Raw genomic sequence first — 8,672 nt, 5'->3', positions numbered from 1 at the left:
TGGTGGCTCCGGCGGCGCCAACCTTGGTGGCTCCCGCGGCGCCAACCTTGGTGTCTCCCGCGGCGCCATTACTTCAGCTCAATGCACCCGTCGCTGCGGATAATACGCCGCCCGACACCGCGCCAACAAGCGGCCACTCCATCAGTGGCACGCCCGCCGCCGGCGGTGCCTCGACCTTAGCCGAGATGGACGCCATCATGGTAACCAACCCTTGTCTCTGATGACTTCCATATCCTTGCCTTTGACTAGCTAGCCATCCCTAACGCGCTACATGTTTTCCGCAGGGTGCCGCCGCCGACGTCCCATGCACTCTCCTGCATTTTGTGAAAGGCGAGTTGATTGATGTTGCCAAGGCCAAAATCGTTCAACCGAGCAACTGCCAGTTACACGGTGTACCCATGGCACCCGACGTGTATAGGATTCAACTGGTTCGGGTGCTTAGTGGCTACAACGACGTGGTACCTCTCTTTCAACCCCATGGTGCCGACGAAGATGAGGTCCTTACCCTCCACCAACGCTTCAATTGGTCCATGGTTTGGCCAAAGAGCCAGATTCGTTTGGGGGCGAGCGACACCACCCCACGGACAGCACCCCAAGCCGTGCCAGCGCCAAGCCATGGCAAGACCACCCCAACGGTGCCGCCATCAGCCGACGTGGACATGCATATGGCACAGGATCCTCACGATGGTCCGGACGAGGACAGTACGTTTGCCAACCTTGACTGCAACTTCGATTTTGCGATGGACTATGATCTCATTGGCCAACCCTCTCAAGCTGCCACCGAGGGGAAAACCTATTGCAACAAGCGGCGCCTATTCTGTTCTCAGGAGACGCCTCCAGCTGCCGACTTCACCGACACTCAACCGATAGCCGAGGTGAGAAGTGTTATAAGTCCTAACACACTGAAGAAGGCTTGCGAAGAGGAGAATGCAGTCCCAATAAATACGAAGCCAAAGGGACGGAAAAGAAAGAAGAAGGACGACAAGTCTGCCAGCCAGCACCGATCCGTGCTCAGGACGGGCCACCAGTGCCAAGGATATCGAGTCGAGGGTGCATGTGTCAGGTGAGCCGATGCTAATTAAAATATTGTACGATGCTGCACCCGGTCCTATGCGATCTCTGTTGGACGGTGTTTGGCATATGGAGGAGCGGCGTCTCAAGGAGAAAAGATAATGGATACCCGGTGTATGTGGCCAAGGTGCCCTCGGGCCATGGCTTTGTCGATAGCGGCTTCGCCCAGAAGATCTTCTTGCGGTATGATGACATCTTCGCCATGTTGAACAGTTATCCGCTGCACTACACCTTCGTTCGCCTATACTCGATCAGTAAGGCAATGCGGATCATTAGAGACAAGACCCCAGGCATCACGATAGCCGACCCCTTCTACATGCGTGCCGTCCACTTGGCCAGTGCCGGTGACCGGAAAGTGGCGTCTGAGTACCTCAAAGGCTTCTTTCTAGCGAACCAGAAGAAGTACAACCTCCTTCTTCCTGTATTTCCCGAGTAAGTCATCCCCTCACCGGTCTTAACACGTGATTTTTTTAGATTTCTATCGTCATGTTCTTAAACATTATGTGTTCTATACGCAGAGACAATACCTGCACACTCATCTCCATAACCCCGAAATATTCCATGGCCACATACTTTGATGCGGAGAGTAAGTCAAGAGCGGACTACACGAATGTCAAGGCTGTACTTGATGATGCTCTCAATGGCTACGTCAAAGCTAAAGGCATCATGGAGAGGCCAAATCGTAGGTACGGGAAGCACGTGTTCAAGCAAATAAAAAATTTCCCCTGCGTCAAGAAGCCGCCTTCTAGTAAGAAGGATGCCTACTACGCCCTCCACCACATGGAGGCGTTCATACGGGACCAACAGCAGCTTACGCTGCCTGAGCATCTCAGAGACTGGGGCAACGGCTTGTCGTGGATCCGGGACGACGACATCAAGCAAGAGTTCTTTCGCATCCAAGTAGAGTTCTGTGAAATCATCTTTCAAGATGTCATTAGAAGCGCGGGGGAGTTCTATGCCGGCTATCAGCCGTCGAACAGTGACATAGACACAATGCTCCAAATGCAGGGTGACGACTACCGCTCATGGTTGTGCTTGAAGAAAGGCAGCGGTTTTATCCACGCTCCGTCGTCCCTTTAGCCGAGTCTTGATGTGCGAGCCTAGTTATGTAGTTGTGAACTAAAGACGAGCTTGTGTTGTAATAAACTTTATCCAGCACTTTACTTGCATGTCTGTTTAATTACTAGTTCGGCTATGTTTGTGAAATTATATATATGGCTCTGTCGTTTTCCACACTTGATTTGGTCGTTAATTTTGTTTGCATATGCCGATGATTAGAATAGTTGGTCACTACACTTGGGGGAGGCGCCAGTGAGCCTGGTGCGATGACACAAATATCAATCTCTTGTGCATCCTACTTGGTCTCACTAACGCCTTCCCTAAATGTTAATATTTGTTTGGACCAACAATGTATGAGGCCCTCGTCATTCCATTTGCTTTGGTTTTTCAGAATGCCGATGATTAGAATGTTCGGTCAACTGTACACTCCGGGGTGACGCCAGTGAGCCTGGTGTGATGACACAAATATCAATCTCGTGTGCATCCTACCTGGCCTCACTGACGCCATCCCGGAATGTTCATATTTGTTTCGAGCAACAATGTATGAGGCATTCCATTTAGTTCATACTAGCTACTTGTCTCTTATTTGAGTTGGCACTTCTTAATTGCATTGGTCGATGATTAGAATGGTTGGTCACTTGTACACTCGGGGGTGGGGCCAGCGAGCCTGGGGTGATGGCACAAATATCAATCTCTTGTGCACCCTACCTAGCCTCGCTGACCCCATCTCTGAATGTTAATATTTGTTTCGACCAACAAATTATGAGGCATTCCATTTAGTTCATACTAGCTACTTGTCTCTTATTTGAGTTGGCACTTCTTAATTGCATTGGCCTTTCTTCCATTTTAATGCCGATGATTAAATTTTGTGGTCACTACACTTGGGGGAGGCGTTAGCGAGCCTGGTGCGATGACACAAATATCAATCTCTTGTGCATCCTACTTGGTCTCGCTAACTCCTTCTCTAAATGTTAATATTTGTTTGGACCAACAATGTATGAGGCCCTTGTCATTCCATTTGCTTTGGTATCTCAAAATGCCGATGATTAGAATGTTTGGTCACCTATACACTTGGGGGAGGGGCCAGTGAACCTGGTGCGATGACACAAGTATCAATCTCTTGTGCATCCTACTTGGTTTCACTTACCCCTTCCCTAAATGTTAATATTTTTTCCGACCAACAATGTATGAGGCATGCCTTTTAGTTCATACTACTTGGATCGTTTTTGAGTTTGCTCTTATTCGTTGCAAACATCTATGAGCGTGCACTAATGTTTCTTTGGCTTGTTCATATATGTGCAGATATGACGTGGTATGTCGTGTACAAGGGCAAGGTTCCCGGAGTCTACAACGAGTGGGAGGAGTGTCGGAGACAGGTTCACCGTTTTAGCGGTAACAGCTACAAAGGGTACACCACTAGAGCGGAGGCCGAAGACAGATACGCACGCTATCTGGCGGGAGAGAGGACGGAGCGGAGGAGGAACCGGATGAAGACCACTTTCATCGGGACGGTGCTAGTAGTGACTCTAGCTCTCTTCTATGTGATGGTAGTTTAGATGATCGACCTTGTGTAACCACTATCACATTTGTGAATTTGTAACTCCGTAACTCGTCTAATATTTGAAATCTTGTGAATCATGGAGGCTAATGTGAAGAACTATGTATTGATATACTGTGCTGTTGTTTATATGTGTTATATATCCTGTATTTGTGCTGTTATACTGTTCTATACAACCTATACAAATACCAGCTAGAAATGCAAAAAATAAAAACGAAATACTAGCAGTGGCGCACTGGTGGACCATGAGTGGCGCACGACCACTAAGTAGCAGTGGCGCACTAGTCTGGAACCTTGGCGCACTACTCGGTGATCCCCTTCGAAAGTAGCAGTGGCGCACCGAAGCTGCTAGCAATGGCGCATGTCTGAGGTACAACAGTGGCGCACCTTGACAACCAGCAATAGCGCACCAGCTCGAGATAACAGTGGCGCACCCCAGGAGGCAGTAGTGGCGCACCAACAACAGGCAGTAGTGGCGCACTGCTGAGCAACAACAGTGGCACACCCCTTTGGAGTAATAGTGCCGCACCACTAGACATTTCAATGGCGCACAGTGTAGTGCGCCACTGTGACTTAGGGTAGTTGTGGCGCACCAGTAGTGCGCCACTACTAAAAGTTAGCAGTGGCGTGATAGTAGTGGCGCACCAGCAGTGCGCCACTGATGGGGAATAGTGGTGCGCCACTGGATAGCTATTTCCTAGTAGTGCGAGGTAGCCAACCAATTGTACGAAAAGATCTTATATCTAAAGAGTTCAGGAGGTCAGACGATGTGCGGCACTGAAGTAGTCGCAGTGTTCCTGAATCGTCGAGTGTAGCCGGTAATGTCGAGAGCCCATGAACTCTGGTTGCATACTGGTGCCAAGGTTAAATCGAGGATCAACCCGAATAATTTTTCTGAGGAAGATCTTCGGGACGAGGTGAGGCGTCTGACTTGCTTCAGCTAGAAGGACACCATAGCTATGACTTCGACTCGCCCTCCTTTTGATTTTAAGCACCTTCCTTCTGAGGTAATTATTTTATTTGTCTTTGCATCCGATGTCATTTTTGCTCCCGAACCTAAGATTTATTATTTTGCTTTCGACAAGCTTCTACCATCACTCAATGCTATCCACCGACGCCCGAAAGTGTAGCAGCTCCGGAAGATGACGAATCTTCCGAATAAACTGAGGATGACCAGAATGTTCTTGAGGATAGCGATGCTTTGGGTGATGAAGCCCCTGAAGATGACGCACTTATCAATTCCATGCATTGCAGGAAGATTAATGAAGATCTGATGGCGACAGTGGAGTTGAGTCCTAGCGGACGAGATGACGATGATGTTGATGCAATCCCTTCTCATGCACCTTCCCGAGAGACTTCAGCTCTTCAAGTCAGAAAAATACCATCAAGACTCTTTGCAGAAGAGGATGACTTGGAGTCAATTTCGTAAGTTTCCTTTTCACCTTTTGTTTCTTTATACTTCCACTTAGCTTCTTTCAGCTTACTAAAATTCATTTCTGCTTTTGACCAGTTCCTAGGAAGATAACGACGTTCCTCTTTCAAAGAGGGAAAAAATAATATCTGATAAGGCAGAGTCTGCAGACGAATCGATGCCTTCGACTGCCGGAAGTGATCATGCCACCACTCCTCCGCCAAGAACAGCTATGGCCAAGGTAAAAACTTCTACAGTTAATCCTTCAGCAAGCGCCTCCCACTCCTCCGTCTTCGAGTGATCATGTAAGCATTTCTTTTTTAGTAAACAGTAGCCAGCGTAGTATCCGTCAGCCCCCGAGCCGATGATTGGCTCTTTGAAAAAAGCCAACTATAGGTTAAGATATGCCTGTTGTATAACCTGACGTAGTACTTTGATACTCTTGCTGCAGCCAATTCATGCCGTAGTTGATATTGTGGCAGATTTTGCTGATCAGTTCGTTCAACTAGAAGCAGAAAACGTCCAACTTCGCAGGCTGCTAAAACTTCAACTGATCAAGTGCTAGAGGCTAACAGGCTAGCAGCCGAAGCACAGAGCCAAAATGCATGCCTAAAGGACGAACTGAAGAAGTTGAAGAAGAAGATGAAGGAGGAGCAGGAGGCAAGGCGCAAGGCTTTCGTTGAAGCAGATCAGAAGGAAGGCGCTCTACGCGAATCCATTGAAAGTTTGCTAAGTAAGATTTCTTCATGCTTGTATGCTTCTTCTTTTCCTCAGAATACTCTAATGTTGTAATAAATTGTTTCTCCATGATATTCTAGATACCGCTGACATGCCTATTGACCGTACAAACAAACTTCGAGTGGACTCTATGTCGAATGCCCTTTCATTTGCAGCTGAATCCAGCAACTAGATCCAAGATCTCTTGAAGAAGACCAAAGGAGCTTTGTCGAGGTTATTCTCGATGATGTTCCCAAAGCTGGACTAGAACAAGACTCTTGGAGAGATGGTGGATACTTTCTTCGTCGACTCCTCTGACGCTATTGAGGTATTGAAGAGATGTTCTCGTCTTTACGGAGCAGTCCTCACTTTTCAACTTTTGATGGGGCCTGGACTTGGTTCTGACCCGGAGACACTATCCAAAGCGCTACCAATGGATGCAAATGGTTTCCTTGTCGACCTTGAGCCTTTAAAACAACCCTCACTATCGTGCGCCAATCGGCTCCTTAAATTAGTTGATGAAGATAAGAAGAAAGCTGCATCCAAAGCTGCACCAAGTTCATCGGCACAGACTGGATCAAACTTTTTTAGTTGTAACCTGAATACATTCAACCCTTGCTCTGTAATGAATTAAGCTGACTCTGTTGTCAGCAGTTAACTTTCTACATAGCCTTTTGAATGAAATGCTTTGCTAGCTCCCGATAGGAGTTTTCTGCATTCGATATTTTCCTTTTGATGATTTTCTGAAGATGTATATATTAAATATTTTATTGCAGACTCCTTTGACTTCTTTCCGAGTTGAGCGTTCTTTGCATCCTTCTGCTATTGATGAATCGGAACTTGTGCGTCGTCTACGCGATCAAATTTCCCGACTGAATAAAGATATAGATGGTCTTCATACTATGACAGCATTGGTGAAGAAGAAGAGCGAAATTTCTGCTGCAGTCGAAGAACATGCTTTAGATCGCCTTCGTGTGGCTACCGAGAGCCTAAGCTGTAAGCAGTTAATCACCATTTTTATTTTATTGATACTTCTATAAATAATCTTCTGCTGACTTGCTCGTCATGTTCAAAAGTTGTTGCTTCCGATGAATCAGAAGAAAATAAGCGGATCCATGAGAAGATTGCAGTGATGACCGACATTTCTCACCCGAAGTGTGAATTATGGTCAAATAGGTCAAAGGCCGTAATTGTGGCGAAGTTTGAGTATCGAGCTGAGAAAGTTCATTATTACTTTGATAAGTACCATGCTCATCTAACCATGGTATGGAAAACCATGTTTCCTTTAGATCCAGCACCCGAGACTCTGTCGCCTTTGTCCAATCGATTCAAGACTCCTATTAGAATTCGATCTTTGGTGCGTAAAGAACTTCGTGATGGGGCCGAGCTAGCACTTGCTTCTGTTTTAGCATGTCATTCGACCATGGATTTAGAATCGTAGCCAATGCTAATGTAAGACTAGATCAATACTATCCCATAGCTAGGCATCCTGCTCATATTATTATTTCTAGGATGGAGGCAGGTACCAATAGAGATTTGAAGAATCAAGAAGATCAAGGGACCTCATCATGATAGGAATTCTTTAAATATCCTTGCACATAGTGTGCTTTTGTAATTGAAAGGAATCACTCCTTTTTAAAGATGATCTTGCGTTGCAAGAAGTAACATTTTGTGTATTTGATGTCCTTTTTTAACACCATTGTGAATCGATGGACCGTAAGTCCAGCCGAAACATTTTTCTATTTTGTCGAAGGCAACTGAGTGATCAGGTCAGTTTGCTCACTCGACGACCCTGTAGTAATCGCAATTTTTGCAGAGTCGCATGTATGTTTGTAAGAGCGACGCCCTTCGAATAAACGAGGGAATTAAGCGCTTTTTATTCGGCTTCGTAACATGGTGCACTGGCATGAGCCTTTTGTATGTTGTATTGTTTCCACCAACTACAACACTCACATGTTTATTTGAGGCTTTGATGGAATTTATTTTTGATAAGAATTTACGGTTTCCGAGTATTGCCGGAAAAACCATGCTACGTCGATAACTAGAGCTCCCGATGGGAGTAGTAGTCAATGACGACATTGTAATAATTCTTGCAGCCCCCAAGTATTGCCGGGTAAGCTATGACGCGTTGTTAACTGGAGATCCCGATGGGAGTAGTAGTCGATAAAAAAGAACCCGAACATTTGTTTGCATGAGAAGATAATCATATATGCTGAGCCAGAAGTTTTATTCATAATACTTAACTAGCTAAGAAGCCTTAATGGAAAAGAAAAAAGGTCGAGTCCTACACATAAAATCGTCGCAAGTGTGCGACGTTCCATAGGTTCCCAACATCTTTTCCCGAAGTAGGATTCTTGAGGCGATTAACTCCTCCTAGGATTACTTCAGTGACGATAAATGGTCCTTCCCATGGAGATTCAAGTTTCAGGTGTCTTTCTTGCTTCAACCGTAATACTAGGTCACCAACGTCGAAACTTCGAGTGCGAACTCTTTGACTGTGGTAAGTCCGTATTGCCTGCAGATATACTGATGTTCTTGCCGAGGCGATGTCTCGAGCCTCTTCAAGAAGATCCACATCGTCTTGCAGTGCTTGAACAGAGGTTGTCTCTTTATATGCGGCCAACTGAGGTGCTTCAAAATGAACGTCGGCAGGTAGAACAGCTTCGGCTCCGTAGACAAGGAAGAACGGAGTATATTGCGTTGACCTATTTGGTGTAGTCCGCAAACTCCATAGCACCGATGGTAACTCTTCGACCCAAGCTCTAGCCGCACCTGTGAGTCGCTTTTTAATGCCATTGCATATCAAGCCATTGATCCTTTCCACTTGTCCGTTGGTTTGAGGATGTGCAACCGAGG

This window comes from Lolium rigidum, chromosome 2 (assembly GCF_022539505.1).
Source record: "Lolium rigidum isolate FL_2022 chromosome 2, APGP_CSIRO_Lrig_0.1, whole genome shotgun sequence".
In the NCBI taxonomy this organism is placed as follows: Eukaryota; Viridiplantae; Streptophyta; class Magnoliopsida; order Poales; family Poaceae; genus Lolium; species Lolium rigidum.
The sequence above is the reverse complement of the archived record's forward strand: the minus strand, read 5'-3'. Positions refer to the sequence as shown.